Here is a 20,250-nt window from a genome sequence, read left to right as displayed (position 1 = left end):
TGCCGACTGTATAACACGTAGTGGCTATCTCCAAAATACTAAGAGCGGAAATGACGCCAGAAGGTTGCCGCCGTATGATTGGATAAACCTAACGTTAAATGTGATCGTGGCATTGCATCAAAATATAGATTACTATTGGATTAATTTTTTTCATTAGCATGACTTTTCACTCAAAGCTGCACAGAATAAAGCTCTCTGACTTTTCGAGTTGGCCGAAGTATGTGCCGAGCACCATGTGCTGAAGGAACCGCGCCATCGACGGTTCGGGCGCCGCCATTTGAAGAAACTAAAAAAAAATGTACGAGCGGTAAAGAAAGATCAGTAAAGCTACAAAACGTTATAGAAGCGTTCGCGAGCTGGATCGTTTCACACGTGTCGTTCCCTCTTCAAGTACCACATTGTTTTTTTTTTACCACTACAATGGCGTCTTTATGTGGTTCTTAAAGGGAAAAGAAGAGAAAAGTGAGCCCCGTAACTGTCTGCACCAGAGTGCGACAACTCAACAGTAGCTCACAAGGGATGGGGGTAAGGAGGGATTAAAGAATAGGATTATAAGATATATGTAGAGAGAGAGGAAGGAGAGAGCGATGCGCAGGGGCAGCGAACGACGGAAGTAAAGAGGAGATAGGAAAGATGGAAACGGTCGCTGGAGTCCGAGGACGGGGCGGGGCGCCACTCGCTCTTGTCGGCGTCAGGAGATGACTCGCTCGCTGGATTTCGTGCCGACCGGTTGTGCCCCCGCGATCTCCGACAACAGCGCAGCTCTGGCTGGCTGGGCTACCCCTACGCCATCTCCTGGCGGCGTCCTTAATACGCTGGACGTACGAATTATATGGTACGTGGGATTTCCTTATTTTTTCAAGAATACTGCGGGAGGCCTGGCTCTCTTATAAACTACCTTTCTTGGTAAGGATCGAGTGTGACGTAAGTGGTTTCGCAGCCACTTATATGCCTTTCAAGTGCGGCACATTGCGTTCAACAGTGGCACGCGGCTGTCTAAACACTTGAAACTAGGAAAAACAAGTGCAGTGGTCCACTATTCTAAACACTTTCTAACTCTGTCAAGTTGTCAAGCAAGCCACCTTGTCAACTTCCATTGGCAGCCAGTGCTGCTGCGGCCCTTCTATTTGTTTAAAAATGCCGCCCCTACAAAAGTTGACTAACTCGCGGAACGTGACAGCGTCCAACCCCGGATGTTCCCGACAAGCCTCGCTGCAAGACCACGTGCCAGCACACGGTACTCGGCTTCGGCCTCGGCGCGCTTTGTCTGCGCAGAGACACTCACCACGAACACGCCATTGACTGAGCAGTAAACAAACGTCAAGAGGCGCATCCCATCTCGTTAGTTGTCGTTCACGCCACCAGCCAAGTGTCTTTTAGCGGTTGATGTACTTGCATCCTTAATGTCGTGAGGTAAAAATCCCTCCTGTGTGGATCGTTTCCACAAATGCAAATGCGGCGATCGCAGAGTGCAAGATGCACCAGGTGAGTGGCAGCCCCGATCTTGTGGCGTCGACGACACGGTTTTTTCTTCAAGATGAGTGCACGCCCCACTTTCTTATCTTCGATAGCGGGGTCAACAGAGCTGGCTTAGCTCACCGGCTGCGAAGAACACGCGCAGCCTGTGGCAGAGACAACACTTGTCAGGGCGCTACATTCAAGCGGTGTTATCCTTTGACCGGACCGGAGATTCTCAGACTGCCTAAATTCCTGATGAGGAGGTTGACTCGTGTGCCGTCGGAAATGCCTTTGGTCCACGCCAGCGGTTCGCTTGATTGGCCGACGGGATAAGACTCTTTTCCAGAAGCGCGCAGTGACAGCAACTTCTAGGACGGCGTACAAAACCACTGCCACGAACAGTAACAGACCCTCCTGAAGAACTGTGCAGCTCTAAAATTGCGTCACTTCTGGATTGATAGCAGTAACATTTTTCACTTTGTGGTTTTCTCAAAGGGCAAATGGTATGCATTGTCTGTAAAATAGCTTATTATTTTCTGTAGGCGCTTCAAGTGTCGAAAAAGTACGCAGGAATAACGTGGCAACGAAAAGCACAAAGCCGGGTTGATTGGCGGATCGTGGGAGAGGTCTTAGCCCTGCGCTGGGCGTAGTCAGGCTGATGATTAAGATGACGACCTGTACGTACACGTATACTAGTGACCAAACATAGAGACGACGGCAACAACAGAGCGACAGAAATCTTTCAGTGCATTCATTAGTAAATCGACACATACGGCAAGCAAGGACGAGATCGCGCAGTTATTGACAAGACGCTGTCAGGTGCGATTGTTTAACGCCGAAAGAGAGCTGGAACCACAAAAGATGGTCCGCATTGAAATGAAGGTAAATATGAGCAATTCACACAATCAACTATTCAAGCTTAATGTTCTGGTGGGTAGTAGAGGCACTGCAAAAAAACTGTTTCGAAGGTCCAGCCAATAATCAATCAATCATTTATTCATTTAATGTGGCAGCGAAAAATCATGGTCTTTGTGCAGGTCTCCAGAAAAATCTAACTATAAAAAAATAAACAATAAAATACAGAACGTCCTTAGATAAAAAAATCAAATAAAAAGAGCGACTACGCACAAACAAAAAAAGATCAACGCAAAATATGAAATAAAAACACAAGACTATAATCATGAAGTGGGGGTGAAAAAAAAATTCGGCAGATCCCACGTACCTGGGAATCGACGTGATGCAAAACATGCGGAGGGAAGGTCTCCGTGTTGCAATTTTCTTATTAAGCGCCACGTCATGAAATGACGCTAAATGAATGTAAAATGTTGCACGCACAAACATGTGTTGAAGAGTTGCACATGTTTATATAACCAGTTGTTTGCTCTTGTGCAATAACACCACCTGTAACATGCGTATTAGCATGCTATTAGCAACACCAAAAGCTGTTATGAAGCACTAACGCTCGCAAAGATGCTCTTCCTGGACACTGCTACATGAATCAACTTCAGCGCATGACAACTAATCACAATTGACGTTAACCCGACGTGGTGGCTATATCAAAGAAGTACATATGTAATGCTTATGAAATTGGGTGGGCAGTGCTAGTGCTGCCTAGCTGCAACTACTATTGACACTTCACCAAGATTAGCGTCTATTTGAAAAGTAGTTCCGAGACCTGGCGTAGCTCTGTGGTAAAATGTTTCATTGCAACGCAGAATGCTTGGACTCGACTCCAGCTGGGAACCTGGCATTTATTCTTTGCATTCATCGTGTCGACGCTACCGATGTATAATATTTCTTAACGCTCGCGCATTCAAATTGCCCATGTGTGTTCTCGTCGTTTCTGGGTAGATACTAATCGTTAATTAGTTGTGGCACATACCCGCATATGTGCTGCTGCACATACCCGAGTATGTGCTGCTGGCACATACCAGCAGCACATCCACTAGCATTTCGCCTCCACCTAAATGTGATCGCAATCGACCAAGCAGCGTGAATAGTGCACAAGACACTGAAAAATTTGCCAGATCCCACATACAGTGGGAATCGATGATATGAGAAGCACGAATGAGGAAGGTTGATATGTCACTTTAATATGAGCACAACGCCACGAGGCGGACGTAAATTATGCCCTACATCACTTCCATGTCATGATTGTCAAGTTTAGACGTGCCATTTACATTCGTCGTCTATTCACGTCACGTAATACCAAATTTGGTATATGTTGAGCTAGCAAAACGGCCGCGAGCGTGCTATGAGCGTAGCATGTAGTCATATTCTTACATAACACGCGTGTCATGATTATCATGTTTGCACCAGTCATATACCTTCTTCATCCATTGCCGTCTCGTAACACCAAATTTGTTATATGTGAAGCTAGCAAGACGGCCACGAGCGCATCATGAGCGTGGCATGTTGTCATGTTACATGACAGCGTGTCACGATATCAGGTTTGCACTCGTCACATACCTTCGTCGTTCACTCACGTCCCGTAATACCAAGTTTGGGTTATGTGGCGCTAGGGAAACGGTGGCGAGCGCATCACGAAGGGCCCAACATACTCCGATGTAACGTTGACGCGCGCACACGCTGGACGCAGCGATCCGACGCTAGCAAAGCGCGAGCACTCTCTAGTTTTACGCCATGCGCGGGGACTCGCTCGCTGGACTCCGTGCCGACCGGTTGTGCCCTCGCGATCTCCGACGTCTGCTTAGCTCTGGCCGACTGGACTCGCCCTACGTCATCTCCTGACGCTGATCTCCGACGACTGCGTAGCTCTGACTTACTGGTCTTGCTCTACGCCATCTCTTGACGCCGTCAAGAGCTCTCGCAAGTGGTGCCCCGTCCTCGGACTCCTGTGACCGTGTTTCCATCTTTCCTATCTATCTATCCCCTCAATATGTCGTCGCTCGCTGGCTTACCTCATCTCTCTTTCTCTATCTCTCTCTACACCTTTATTCCTTTCCCTTTAATCCGTCTTCACCCCCATCCCTTGTGAGCTACTGCTGAGGTGTCGCACCCTGATGTGGACAGTTGCGGGGCTCACTTTTTTCTTCTTTTCCTTCTTATACATAAACACTTCTGACGTTCATGACATACATGTCATGATTTTCATGGTATGATCAGGCAGTTATGCTCGTCATACATTCATGTTACGCAATGAAATTTTCGGTATTCATACCATTATCGAAACGGATAGGAGAGCTGGAAGTCGCAGGCGGCTAGATAGATAGATAGATAGATAGATAGATAGATAGATAGATAGATAGATAGATAGATAGATAGATAGATAGATAGATAGATAGATAGATAGATAGATAGATAGATAGATAGATAGATAGATAGATAGATAGATAGATAGATAGATAGATAGATAGATAGATAGATAGATAGATAGATAGATAGATAGATAGATAGATAGATAGATAGATAGATAGATAGATAGATAGATAGATAGATAGATAGATAGATAGATAGATAGATACGCTCAAAGTCACCGAAGTTCACTAACGAGTTCAGAGCCGCGGCCTTTACTGTGCCGTACTCCTTTGACATACGGAGCAGGTTCTGCACACAAGAGCGTTTGAAAAAGAGTCAGCATGCATGCGCAGTGTAGGGGACTCGGTGACCGATCCCAAGGAAGAATCTTGGGTTTCGCTGCATGTGTACGCATAAATCCCTTCCGAAGCGTCCGCCTCCCAATGTAGAAAACTGGACGTAGTGTTTCTTGTTGGTACCTCTCCTCGATCTTACTACCGATCGGAACGTGTGCAGCTCTTTTGTTGTCCTACACAGCTGGGAATACGGAAGGGCGCTCTCTGGGATCTCCGCAACCGGGCTGAGAAGTGAAAACGGCGGCTGCTATCTAATCGCATTTGGCAGTGCCACCTTGAAACGCGCCTCGGAAACATGCAGACCACTCGCGGCGCGTTTCATTTCTCTCCGGGCGGCGGCGATACGGAGAGAGCAGTGCTCCGAGGAGGTGAGTGATCTCGCGGAAGCTCCTCCTCGCTGCGAGGAGGGGACCAGAAACGGGCTTCGCCGGCACTCGTGCACGCAGTGTGCAAAGCGTCGCCCGCCAGAGTCGCTGTCATTGACGAGACTCTTTTGACGTAAGCGCTCGCCGGTCTGGATCGTGCCGGGACGGCGTCGCGCACAGCGGCCAGCGCGGCCTGCACAGTCGGCCAGACGAGAGCAAGTCCGGACGCCTTCCAAGAAACACAGGTCAGTCGGCTGACGTGCACTCGCGTCTCGTTCGCCGCTCGAGGCCAAAGCGGAGAATGAAACGACCTCTAGTTGGGTTGGTTTATGGTGTTCTATAGTGGCTCAGCCTATGAGAGACTTTGAAGTGGAGAGCTCCGCATAATTTCGGCCACACAGTGCTGCTTAGCGTGCACTAACATGGCAGCACACGACGCCTCGCGCAGCAGGGATGCGAACCCGCCTATCACGAGTCAGCAACCTCAGGGCCACACTCTGCTCGCTCCGTCGTGCCCACCTAAAACTGTGCCACGTCTTTATTACACCCACGATAACCGCAATACTTTCCCAACGAAAGACTGTTCGGGCTAACGTGTTTCCTGAGCGTGGGCTCGACTCCTGGTCCCTGTCTGATGCAGCAGATAACATGCAAGAACACCCGTGTACCGATGTGAGCGTTGATGTTGCGAACGAGTCCTGCGGAAAGCCGTCAGGTGGTGGGAAATGTTATGAAAAGAAAAGGACTTTGTCCCGCAATCGATCCCCACACCACTACGTAATATTTAACCTTTTTTTTGTCTTCACATGCGGACTTGACCGTACCTCTGTGCTACAAATGGGTGCTTTTCAGTATCGGCGCGTTAAAAGGTCTCTAAAGTCAACTATTAAGTCGACATTGATTCTTGGAACAGTGGTCCAAAACCTCGTCGTGTTACTTTGTGCCAAGGAAGGGCTTATTTTGAAATAATATTACGTTTTAGTTCGCATCGGGTTAGTTCGCTTCAAATTACCCACTTCAAGAAGCGGGCTGTCTAACGTCACTGTTGCCGTGCAGAACGTTGCCCGGCTTTACTGCGCAGCCGCCGACACTGTACTCTGTTTCACACATCATGTGCAACGTTGCGGAGTCTACCGACACTTCTTGCAGTCGATTCGTTCGCAACAAAAAGTAGTTCGATGTTCATACCACCAATAATTTAATTTTTCTTTCATTATTATATAGTAGCAGCAGAACGAAAGCAGCGCAGCCACAGCAGAAACAACGGTCAATGATCAATTTCGTGCCATTGGCTCCGAAATGACAGACGTGTTTTGGTTCCACTACGCCCCGCTAGATTGCACAATCTGTCCAGTTTAACCACGCAAAAATTGAATTTTGCAGCCACTCGCGCCATTCCCTATAGTTATGTCCGGTGGTGCTTTTTTTCCATGAATCAAACAGAAACGACCAATCGACATTTTATTGCGTCTCTTGATGCACGGAAGGTTCTTTATTTAGTGCATCTAGAGTGATTACTGGTGATTAATTGAAGGCGGTTCGTCTGATGTCATCTGGATCATTTTTAGAATGTCCTACTGCGCCGCATGTATTCTTGTGCATTTACCTTAGTTTCCTGGGAAGTAGAACACTGCTGTTGATAACGTTGTCATTTTAGACGTTGTCGTACATTGATCTTTTACTATGAAGTAAATTATTACTTGGATTCAGTGTCCCTTTAAAGAACTCCGGCTGATCAAGATTAAACCGCCTCACAATCACATCGTCTCTCAATCACATCGTCGCTTTCGCACGTAACAGTCCAAAAAAAGCTTTTTTTTAACGAATGAAAACAAAGAAGAACGCAGAGAACAGCCCATTCGTTTTCGCAGCTTCAATGTGCGACAGTGGGACACTAACGTCGCACGTTACAATCTGCAGGAAATCTTTTCTCTCACATCACCCGTTGCAATTTGCGCTGCGCAAAGTCACTTATATCTTACCTATGTCTTAGTAATGCCAAGAAAAACAATCTTACCTTGCTGTCGTGTTACAATTTCGTGTAGGTGCAGTGAATTTTCGAAGATAGCTTATGAATTTTCCTATTCTTCAGATTGACATACTTACCAATAAAAATGCCGGATAATCTATTATTCTGGTTTTTCAGAGAGCTGACTTTAGCTTCCAGTCATGACGTGTTTTTTGTACATTTGCTGTATAACTTGAGCGACAACTGCGTGGGGACGATCCCCTGTGAAATTGTCCCGCTCATTCATTAGTGCATTATCGGATACTGGTGCGTGAAAACTTTTTCTTGGTGTCTTATAGCTCCTGGAAAGTTTGCATGTTCGCGCATCTTCAGGTACAAAAGTTGGGCTTGTTAATTTTGACAACAAAAGCAAGGAGAGCCAAATGGGCTAAAAAAAGAGTAGGGCACTTGCTGGTGAGCCAATCAGCTCGTGGAAGCACTTCACTCAAATACTGTTCCTGTGGTACATAGTGGAGCCACGTGTGAATTCGGATGCGATTTGCCGTACGGCTGTTCGTGCCAACAGATACATGACAGACATCCAAGCGGTTCCAACAGCATGCGGCATTGAACTTGCTCAATGTAGCCGCGCGGCGACCGCACCGCTCTGGCGACATCAGCCAATGGCAGTACAGGAACGTGACAAGGGGCGCCACTGGTGGGCGCACGTGGCATGTTTGTGCCTTGCCGCTCTCTTCGCCCTGGTAACACTTCTAGTACACTCTACCCTGGCATTTGTGGATATCGCCGGTGGCATGAAAAACACTGGATGAATTGTTTACGACGTGAAATAACTCATTATTCAATGGTTGAAGTTCACACCCGTTTTCGAACTAACGAGAAGGCCATCTGCAGGTAAACAAACAGCTGCGGTAAACCAGCCCTTCCACCTTTGCTCTTTACATCGAGGCCGTCGATAAAACCAGTTGCACGTGTAAAAGCGTCACGCGAGTTTTTATCGTGTTGTCAAAAAGAAGCTCTCGGCAATGACTCACGTAGGAAAGAGAGCGGCGCTACCGAGAACGTCGGCCTTGCTAGGCCTACGCTCGGATCGAGAATGAATGTGGGCTGTGGCGATGTTCGTACATTTGCTGGCGGTGCTACTAGACAGCGAGGAATAGCTGCGTGTTTGTTTTGTGCCTAATAAAGAAGATACGATGCCTGCCGAGCGTGCATGCTGAGGCGCCGTACGTGGGTGGAGCCTGAACGCCGTACCGTGTGTCCCAAACCGCCGCATGCGGAAACTCGGACTGCGGTGTGCCGTACGGCAAATCACATCCGCAATCGTACCATCCCGCTTAAAAACGAGCAGAGGGCAGCGCCGACGACATGGCGGCAGCTGCGGATGCAGTTTCCTTCACGTCGTCATTCTGCGCTGTGTGGCCGTAAGTTCGCAGCTAATGCATTTTATTCGCTTTATATTTGCGTCCCGAACATTCCAGAGCTATGTACTCTTTGGTATTTTGCAGTGTTTTCAAGATTCATTCGCATTTTGTCGGAGAAAGGGCTTAGGAGGCATGGCAGAACAAGCACCACTAACCTCAGCAATAAAGACAGAACATGCCTGACGTTTTGTCCCTGCAACGTAAGGCCTGTCCAAGATATATGCGCGCTACCTCAAGCTTCTAGGGAAGTTGTCGAGGTCTCAGAGCAAGTGGAATTCATCGAAATATTTTGTGGTCGGACAGAAGATTAGTCCTTTAGATAGCAGTTTTTCTTCGTCAGGTGACAAGCTCGTGTCCGATAGGTTTACAACCACAGTGTCACAGGGTGTGTCCATAGGTGGGCGCTCGTTTCTACCATTAGTGGTTTCCTGGGTGGTGGTGTTGTAGTGATAAGGAACTATCTCGGGGAACGCGGGGTTGGGCGCATGGTCTCTTTTGGGTTTATGAATTTTTGTGGTCATGATGCCTTGGTATTTATTCTGTTCAAATTCTGTTAACCGGGTGATTTCTTCGTTCGATAAAGCGTTGTGGCGGAGAATGGTGCTGGTCATAGCGACCAGTTTCTTTTCCTGCTTATCACTGTGATTGAGAGCGATTTCTGTTAATTTAAGAGATGCCTCAAGGAGGACATTTTTTCACGTTATTTGGTTGTGTTCGTCTAGGTTTGTAGCGGCTGGTGTGAGGGAGAGTGTCATACCCTTGGGGGCTATTCTAGCACGAAGGTACACTTGCAATGTTGATTTATGAATTTCATGTCTAATTCGTTTGTCAGAAAGTTTTTGTACTTAAAGGAGGGTGACAGCGCAACTGGGAAGCGATGAGCTGGACTTACATTTCAGAGGTCAATCTTCTTTTGGGTGCGGGGATGGCACCGATGAAGTCCGAAGATTGTAGTTATTTCCGGCAGGCCTTCGTCGTTGTAGGGAGGATTTCGGTGTTGGTTTTCCGGCGAACGTGTTCGTAGGGAGTTCCGGGGTCCGCAATAGAGGAACGCGGCTTCGTAGTTCGGCAGGCTTCTCTTTGAGGAGTGGTGTAGTGGTGCTGTCGTGTAGTGCTTTTGGTCTCGACATCTGCAATGGAGGGACGCGTGTTGGCTGTCCAGCAGACTTCCCCCGTAGCAGTGGTGCGCTGTTGATGATGGTGAGGGGGTGCTTGTGGCTAGCGGGAGTCACAGTTTCGCCGATCGTCGGGAACTCATATATAAATATATAAATATATATATATATATATATATATATATATATATATATATATATATATATATATATATATATATATACACGTTCGGCAACGAATTAGGTAGGGTTGCCCCCACTGTCAACATTATACGAGAAGAGATAAATGTTTCTTTGCCATGCAGAGGCATGCTCGTTCTGCCTTGTCTCGCATACCGTGCTCGATAAACCGGTTTCACTTCGCTTTCAAGTGGAGACAGCAGCGTGCAGTCGCAAGCGCGACATCATGACTGGCTCAACGCTTGACATTCCCCGTGCTTCATGAAGAGAGGATTGTCGAGAAAGAAAGTGCTCTCTCGCCTTTTAACTCGGGGTGGTTTAGCCAGAGGCCCTGAAAGCAGATTTGTGTACGAGTAGAAACTTCGGCTAAAAGTAGCCAGAAGTAGCCATGCCCTTTCATTTTACTGAAAAATTTGTAGATAAGAAGCGCATCATGTATATACTTTTTAATCTTGAACGAAATATTACGATTCTGGATATGCAAAAAGGTTGTGACATTTCGTGCTATCTGCCAACACGCCAGAGAAGCTTGTATTGTGTCGGTAAAAACATATAAATGTGGCTGTGCGCTGAATTACTACACTGTAAACCAAATTACACCCATATAGGTGTTTTATAGTGTCTATAACTCACACCCCAACACCCAACGAAATGGGTGTATCAAGCAGGGCTACACCTATATCGTGGGGCGGATTTCCGAATTTACACCCTATGGCACAAACATTTTCTCGGGTGTAAAGACAAATGTACACCCAAGTGGCCTTAAGGGTGTGAGGGTGTAAAAGCGAATGTACCCAAGTAATCTTAAGGGCGTAAGGGTGTAATATTGCTATGACACCCTAACACCCTTAAAAAACAAAAGTAGTGTAGGGGTGTAATTGCTCAAACAGCAAAAAGGGTGTGGGGGTGTTCATGCTGAATAATGCCCCAACACCCATGCAAAAAATACCATAATTAGAAAGTTACCCCTTTTCAGTAAGCCCCTGTGGAAGCACGTGAAAGCTTACCCTTTAGCTAGACCTTTCATGTGCAGGTGTCCTATTGTAGTAGCTCCTGCCACAGTGTGGTAATCTTGGTCTTAGCACAGCTTTTATGGTGCATATATGAAGCACGGCATATAACACGTAATCCTAGCTTAATGCAAAGGCATCACTCAAAATGAGCTGCCACACATAACACAACGTTCACAAAGTCATGCCATTGTGCAAAACGAAATCAAGCTTTATTTTATTAGGCACAGAGAACATACAGGATTCAGAGACAAATTGTACCTTAATCAAAAGCCTTTTTCAATTGTGCAAAGCGGAGTGCCATTTTCTACAAAAGAAGACCGGAAATCAGACGTCAATGGTACGGCATGGAGCTCTAACGACCAATGCATGCATATCAAAGTACAACAAAAGAGCCTTTATTTGTACTTAAAAATGAAGAACTAAATTTAACATCCTTCATTGCAGCACAAAAGCACAGTGCAGTGAAGCATACAAACAGCAGGAAGAGTAGTGCAATGCAGCATGCCTTGTTTCTCCAATATACTGAAATAATATATCAATGCACACTACAATTACCACAATGATACGCCACAGTTTGCATGTGTTGTGGCATGCCTTATGCATATTATGCAAGGCTAGTGGTATTCTAATGAATGTAATGACAAAACAGTCTTAAAATAGCATTTTCATTTCACAATAACCCTTGTGTGTTCAGACATTAAGAATACTGGGGAAACAATAATACAGGAGTGAAAACAATAGGCAAAATACAATAGCTTAACAGTGTCACTAGATACTAACCACGCAGAATAATTGATTCAAAGATGTAAAATATCAAGCGCATCACATAATATGTCCCCCTGAAACAATGCAACATCAAAGAACATAAAATGGGCACACAAAAGCAGGGTGAAAGAGTAACCACTTACAGCTAGCAGAGGTAGAGCAGCCAAGCTATCATCTGGAGCAATATTTTGGAGCATCATATCTTGCTTTTCTAGGGAGAAAATCTAAATTTGGAGCAGGTTTCAGGAAAAACAAACACAGCATTTTTGAGCTTGAAATTTCAAATCTACAGCATTGATTGATATGTGCAGTTTCACGTCCCCAAACCACCATATGGTTATGAGAAACGTCGTAGTGGAGGGCTCCGGAAATTTTGAACACCTGGGGTTCTTTAACGTGCACCCGAATTTGAGCACACGGGCCTACAGCGTTTCTGCCTCCATCGGAAGTGCAGACACCGCAGCCATGATTCGATCCTACGACCTGGGGGGTCAGCAGCCGAGTATCATAGCCCCTAATTTACAGGGCTCCAAATTAACAGTAGTACAACAAACTATACTGAATCACACACACAAAAAAGTATATGTAGAAATTATTTGACATACGCTAATTCATTCAAAATACACGAGAGTGCAGCTACTTCAACAAAAGCACTCTTGAACTGTCTCACAGTGCAAACAATGCTATCCTCCCTATATACGAATGCTCCTCGACTCGAATCTCATTTTTCACTTGTACTAGCTGAGCACAGCGCCACTGCTTGTCTAAAAATGACGCTGCGTTTCTTGAGAATCGCAGCAGATTATCCCTGATATTGAGTGACTTGCTCTGCCTAGAGACTGCACTGGAATCAATTTTCTCAAGTCAAGGTGAAGCATTTAGTGAAGGGACGTTCTAAAATACGGGTGTAAAACTCGTAGTAGCATTTGGTGAGCTTGTCCAACTGTTTGACAGGCGACCCAGAAATGCCAGATATTCGTAAAGGAGGAGCTCAAGGGGGTGGCGAAAAGAAAAAAAGTGGCATGACCCCTCCTCGACGGTTTAGTCGCCAAAGTACTCAGCTGCATTTTTCATGCAGGCGGAAATGCTGTAGGCCCATTTCCTTAGATTTGGGTGCACAAGAACCCCAGGTGGCCGAAATTTCTGGAGCCCTCTCCTAAAGCGTCTCATAATCAAATGGTGGCTTTAGGACAATAAACTGCACACATCAATCAATTGGAGGGTGATGCGCAAACTTAAGTTGAATACTGGACTTTATGTTTCTTGATAAAATTAACAATACAGAGAAATAATTGAGGCTGGTTGGGCATTTCATAATGGTTTTGTGCAAAATTAGGAAATTGTATCCAATTGACACAATTGGCACGGCTGCTGTTCTCTTGAACATGCAAATATGAATACGAAAATATCATGTAATATTTTGCTACAGACATTAAACATGTGCTGTGAATAGACATGAATGCCTGAATTGAATAGTCAATTTCACGTCAAAACCACGACCGCACAAAGAAAACACATGAACATGACGGGTGCTCACTAGCAGCTGTTTGTACCTTATATTCATAATATACTATATATTCATACGTACAACCTTAAAAAGGTGGCGAGCCGGCATGAAGTACTGATAGTGTTCGTGCCCCTAACAAACTAGCAAAATTGCGCCGGTGCATCGCTGAAAATCATGCTGAGCAGCTGAATGGCTGTAAAAAGAAGCATGCGTGGCCATTCACGAAGTCTGTCACTGAAGTGGTTTACAAAATACCCCTATCGTGCAGAAAGACCCATGTTAGCCAGACGACGAGGTGCTGCGTCAATGATCGAGCGAGGGAACACGCCCTTACGGCAAAGAATAACGACGGTGCCCGTTCAAGAGCACATGTCACTTCATGTGGATTCACATCAAGAGCCATTTTGATGGGCTTTCACAAAAGAAAAGGGGTATCAATTGCGTTAGCAAAACTTCACTCATCATGTATGAGCTGGAAGCACGGTACCTAGCGATCATGTGTCCTACAGCGTGATTAGGTAAGGGACGGCCCGAGTAGGTTGCACAAGCGTTGACAAAAAGTGGGTTTATATCAGCCTATTTCCTCAAGAAATCAACAATTGCAAATGAGTGCCCATTCCGTTTATGTGTTTTCTTCGTTTGTGTGGTCGTCATTTTGGCGCAAAATTGACTAATATTTAATGCAAACATGCACCAACTATCCCAACAGCAAGTTCTACTACATATTGATGCTACTGCTGCACATGTAAACAACAATAGCACGTGCAGTTAGTTCCCTTAGAACTGTGAAAAAAGCGGCACTATACAGTGCCTCAGAGGAGGAACTTTCAGTATATTTTTTGGTAAATAAAGGGCTTAATAAGCTTAGAACCTTTTTCTGTGTTCATGACACACTGTTAGGGTGATTTCATGCTAAACGCCCAGCCGTTTTGGCGACCATCTCAAATGCATTCGAAAAATATTGCGTTGATTAACTGTATTGAAAGCAGTGAAACGGTAGGATATTTCGGAGAGAAAAAATGTTTGGTCGCAAGGTTGCCGTCGGAACTTTCCGGGATGTCGTTTGGGTGTGTGTGAAAAAATTTATTTTAAAAGTACGTTCTATACCGAACTTGGTCTACATGTTGAGTAAAGGTTCTTGTGTAATGTGTTTGAAGCTCAGTAATATTATTGCAACTATACTGGCACATATGCTTCTAAGAATTTATCCGAAATGTGCTATGTTTGAAATTTCTTTATTGCAATACTGCAGTTTGTATGAATATCTGTGTAGTGAATACCTACTCCACGCAAGGTATATTTTGAGAAAAAAATATTTGAGACTTATCAAGCTGGTAAACTTTATGAGAAAAAATCATAAATTCTACAAAATCGTAATTTTTGATCATATTCAGATGCGATTTATGCCATGTGGTGGCTTAACTAAAAATTACTTTTATACATAAATTGAAAGCAAATGAACACTTCTTTTCATATACTATCATTGAATTTTTTTTTTAAGGAAGAAAATATTTTTTTAGCATTCCCATTGGTGCCTATCTTCCTATTTCGTCATACGACAGCTGCCACCTTGAAATTTCCTATTTTCATCAATGGGAAAGTTCAAAACTTATTTTCTTCCTTAAAACAAAAAAAAAATGTAATGATAACAATTGGCACATGAAAATACCTTTTTTTCCCTTTCGATTTAGGTTTGAAGGTCATATTTATTTGGACCACTCCACAGTGCAAATCGGGTCTCAATATAAACGAAAATGACGATTCTGCGAAACTCGTAATTTTTTCTTGTAATGTTTAGCAGCTTAAGAAGTCTCATAATACTATTTCCTCAAAATATACCTTTTGTGTAGTTAGTATTCATTATACAGACATTCATAACACATGTTGGCTAAGTTCTTGTAGGCGTAGTAGACGAAGAAAGTGCTTAACAGCGCAAATGACAAGAAAGAAAAGATGAGACGAGAACAGAGCCCTGAACAAACAACCAAAGTTTATTGCAAACCAACTGCAATATACAGAAAACAAAATCTGCACATAACCACGCATTATAAGCAGAATTGCACATACATGCAGATAACTAACTTCACAGCAGTTAAAAAAATTGAGGGTGCGCTAAGACAGGAAGCGCCATGTTCTTGAATATAGAAAGCTTCACTAATCTCGTGCTCGCGCCGATTTTGATATCCCCCGTAATCAAACACTTGTCCAGAATTGGCTGTCAACAAGACTTATTACAATGGTCTACCAAGTGGCTGGGAAGAAAACCTTTTAGAGAGTTAGCGTGCTCCCTCAACCGATCATTCATGCATCGCCCTGTTTGGCCGATGTCCACAAGTAAATAATATGTTGTAGAGAATAGCTAAAACACATTCAACATGGTGCATAGCGTGTTTCTTGGTGCATGCTTCTTTCTCAGGTCCTTCGCTGTTGACCCTGCGACATAGGCCAGCATGCTTGTCGCGTCCGCACAACGCAACTCTTACACCCATTTTTCCAGCGACCTTCTTTAGCATATTGGAAACTTCGTGTACGTAGGGAATAACAGCCTTGCTAGAATGAGGCTTGTTGAGTTAGCTCTTGCTTTGTGTCTCATCAGGCAATCTTAGTGACGTTAGGAGAGTCTCGGCAATAGAAGTTAGCAGGGGATTAGAAAAGCCTGCTTGTTGAAGGCAGTGAACTTAGAACGAGAAACTGCACTCTATCTGACGGTGACAAGAGTCAGTTAGAATTGCCTTTAGGCAGGAAAAAGCGATGCTTCGCTTGACTAGCTTAGAATTAGTGGACGTAAAAAGAAGGCTTTTCCTTGAGAAAGGTTCGTACCGCCAATATTTATGGTCAACCAAAAAAGCATTTCCAAGTCAAGGCATCGTAACTTGTCGTCATGAATCGAACTCAGACTTTAATTCCAGTTGCATCATTTCACGCCAAAAAATGTCAAATATCTCACCGGTGCAGATGTGTGCAATGGCTCAAGTTTAGCACCGGTTCTTTGTGACTTTCTACTCGCGCGGTATGAAAGAAGTCTCATGGCTAACTTTGATCACGCGAGTACAGTTAAAGTGTTCGACTACGTTGACGACTTTTTAGTGCTTTACCGCATCGATTAATCTGACCCTCGGCGAACCACCGATGAGATATTTGACGTTTTCGGGTGTGAAATGAAGAAACTAGAAATAACGTCGGAGTTTATTTCTGACGACGAGTTACGATGTTTAGAATTAGAAATGCTTTTTTTTTTGTTCATCATGTATGTTGGCGGTACGAGTCATGCTCAAGAAAGAACCTCCTTTTTACGTCTGCCCATTCTAAGCTGGTCAAGTGAAGCATCGCTTTTTCCTGCCTAAAGGCAATTCTAACTGGCTCTTGTCACCGCCAGATAGAGTGCAGTTTCTCACTCCAAGCTCACTGCCTTCAACAAGGAGGCTTTTCTAATCCCGAGCTAACTTCCATTGCCGAGACTCTCCTAACGTCACTAAGAGTGGTTGATAAGAAACAAAGCAACAGCTAACTCAACAAGCCTCATTCTAGCAAGGCTGTTATTCCCTACATACACGAAGTTTCCCAAAGGCTAAAGAAGGTCACTGGCAAAATAGGTGTAAGAGTTGTGTTCTGCGCACGCGATAAACTCGCTGGGCCAACACAGGGTCAACAGCAAAAGACCTAAGAAAGAAGAATGCACTCAGAAACACGCTACGTGCCATCTTGAATGTGTTTTAGCGATTTTGTACAAGATATTTTTTTACTTTTGGGCATTGTTACATTGGCCAAACAGGGCGATGCATGAATGATCGGTTGAGGGGGTACGCTAACTCCCTAAAAGGTTTCCTTCCCAGCCACTTGGCAGACCATTGTAATAAGTCTTGTTGTCAGCCAATTCTCGACAAGTGTTTGATCACGGGGGATATAAAAATCGGCGCGAGCACGAGATTAGTGAAGCTTTTTATATTCAACAACTTGGTGCTTCCTGTGTTAGCGTACCCTCAATTTTTCTTAACTGCTGTGAAGTTAGTTATCTTGGGTCCATTTACATGACCGGTTGTTGATAAGGTAGGCTGTATGGTGCATGTATGTGCGATTCTGCTTATGGTGCGTGGTTATGTGCAGATTCTGTTTTCTAAATATTGCAGTTGGTTTGCAATAAACTTTGATTGTTTGTTCAGGGCTCTGTTCTCGTTTCTTCTTTCCCTTCTTGTCCTTTGCGCTGTTAAGCACTTTCTTTGTCTACCATACAGCACCAACCAGTCGTATCAAGCACATTGTTAGTCTTGGAGGCGTATGTGCCAGTGAAATCGCACTAATATTACTGCGCTTCAAACACTTTACACATGAACTTGTACTTAACATGTAGACAAATTTTGGTATCGAAGCAATGAGCAGTACTTTTAAATTACCTTCCCACAAAACCACACTGAAACGACATTCCAGTAAGTTCAGAAGGCAACTACGTGACCGAAAATTTTTTTCTTTTGAAATTATTTTACTGTTTCACTGTTTTCAATGCAGTAAATCATCACAATTTTTTTAATACATTTGAGATGGTCGCTAAAATAGCTGGGATGCTTGGCGTGGATTGACCCATTAGTGCATCAACCTTTTAAGGTGGCGACATCTAGGCCATCCCCAGTTTTTCATACAACTGTAATATTATGCATTGTACACAGTTTTCTAGATGCACTGCTGTTGATCTGATGGCAAACTGATACTTATATTGAAAATATAAATAGGTATATAGGACACATAGCTTGAGATGAAGCCTTTCCCATCAGAGGAATGTTCCTAAAATGTACAAGATATTTGGTGCACCCTATGAGTAGCGTCCACCACTGCTGCGACCCTTTGAGTGAGGTCGTGAGCCCGGAACAGCTGCTTTCAGATTGTGATGAAGAGTGCACTGCATTGTCAGCACCCAGTCCATCGTAGAAGACGTAGTGTGCTTTCCTTTCAACATTCTGCATGTAAGAGATGCACAACATTCAACTAAGCATTTAAAAAATACTGGGAACAATCAGAACCTCATTACGATGTGTCATATAATAAAAAGCTCCAGCTTCTTCACTTTCAGCTTTACCACTATTCACTCTTACGTTTACAAGCATCTGTGCACATTAGAGTACGAATGCAAGTTCCATGTTTGAGTATGGTTTTTTCACCACCGTGGTGGTGGTGAAAAAGTGCTTCTCTCTTGAATCATGCACCTACCAAGAAGCTTGAAATATACTGGGAAGCTCAAATTTCAGCGTTTATACCAAGTTTTCTTGCTAAGCTAGAATACCCTAACCAATAGGCCACTACAATGGTTGATACAAAAAATTATATAAACCCATTCAGACAGAAAAGTAGCAATATTTATCATTTACTTTGAAGGATCGTTGTGTAGACATGTACACATCACAGATGTACAATCTACTGTGTGAAAATAGTGTAAAAAATCGAGCAAGCCCCAATATGGAAGGATCAACAGCACTTACAATATGACAACTGCTGCTGGAAAAACAGCACTGTGTATTTGTGAAAGCTCACCTCTAAATTTCTTCTCCAGTTACATAAATTTGGTGTACTCGATAATTTTATGTCTTTCACAGGTTGCTTATTGGTCAACAAAATGATTACTTTAGGCCACGAGTAAAACTGACTACTCTCAAGAATAAATAAGACGTGCTAACCCTATTCTTCGAGTGCATGCATAAGCAGCTCATTCGCAGCTGAATTTTTTTAATTCATAAAAACAGCCATGCAACAGATAATGTATCACAAGTAAGTTAAATATATGCTCAATAAGCTCTGAACTGTTGGACCATAAATATGTGTAATTTAAAAAATGCACGACATATTGGAGAAGTAGCTAACAGGAATATATGCATGGAGGGCTTATTAGTTGGATCAGTGTCCTTACATTCGTAAGGATGAAACCTGCACAGACAAAATGCATGAAACAGACAAGAGCTGTTAGGTCTGCCTGCTTTCATTTACAGCCACCTGTGTCGCCATCCTCATTTTGTTTTTCGCGAGCGTGTTCTTTAGTGGCTAACTATGGCTACACCATTATCATCTGTGCTGTATCAGTCTAACTGAAAGTTTTGTGTGCGTGTTTGTTGGTACACTTTGGCTAAGCTTTCATATGTAACCACATCGCAAAACCCTACACCAAAATATACAGAAATATTCTATTCTATATTATTCCATGTGCCGCAGTACAATGGTGCAAGAATGCAAAAAGATGTGTGCAATTGAGTGTGGCTGTTCAATCCTTTATTAAAGCAGATCAATATTTCTATATCCTGATTATTTACGATATACTAGTATAAATATAAACAAACCTCGCAAGGCATAAAAAGCGCGAATCACTGATTAACAAGGTACATATAAATTATTTGGTTAGCTGCACGATTTTTAACAAAACAAGTCATGCCGCTGCAAAGCGCAGGCATCAAAGGCGTACTGATACAAAGTTTAAGTATTTTTCAATTGTTGCTTTAAATAGCGTATTTAATCGCATTAAAAACGCACCCCTATCTTCAGTCATTGAAATCTGGATTTTTTTTTTCTCCCGCGTAATAAACGCGCCCCATTTGTCCACTGCAGTCTCGCTAACTGACAACTGGCGCCTCTTTTACCGTTGATCTGCTTCGCTTTTATTATTATTATTATTATGCCATTTCTTTCGCCCACCTCGGCTCGCCCAGCCCCCCCCCCCCCCCCCTTCGTTTTCTCACCCGCTGCCGAATGCCGTAAGGTTTATCTGCGCGGGGCACATCCCCCCCGTTTTCTTTAACCATGCCCCAAAGCGAGGTTCACGAACACTGCGACTGTTGAGACATCGCAGCTGATAAGCAGGCAGCG

At 44.1% G+C, this 20,250-nt stretch overlaps 1 protein-coding gene across 2 annotated transcripts in view; it reads left to right on the top strand.

Moving 5' to 3' along the window:
* Positions 1 to 704: 704 nt before the first annotated feature.
* The window catches only part of Alg3 (Alg3, alpha-1,3- mannosyltransferase), a 156,679-nt gene continuing 137,133 nt past the window's right edge, over positions 705 to 20,250 (top strand). Inside the window, exon 1 of one of the 2 annotated variants that reach the window (XM_075888735.1) lies at positions 705 to 835. The gene's annotated coding sequence lies outside the window, so the exon portion shown is untranslated. Of the gene's footprint in view, positions 836 to 5,496; positions 5,683 to 20,250 lie in introns of those variants that run through there. The other variant, XM_075888734.1, reaches the window with a different exon arrangement.

The sequence above is a fragment of the Rhipicephalus microplus genome, chromosome 3 (assembly GCF_043290135.1).
Source record: "Rhipicephalus microplus isolate Deutch F79 chromosome 3, USDA_Rmic, whole genome shotgun sequence".
Classification (NCBI taxonomy): Eukaryota; Metazoa; Arthropoda; class Arachnida; order Ixodida; family Ixodidae; genus Rhipicephalus; species Rhipicephalus microplus.
Note: the sequence above shows the minus strand (reverse complement) of the source record. Positions and strands in the feature narration are given on the sequence as shown.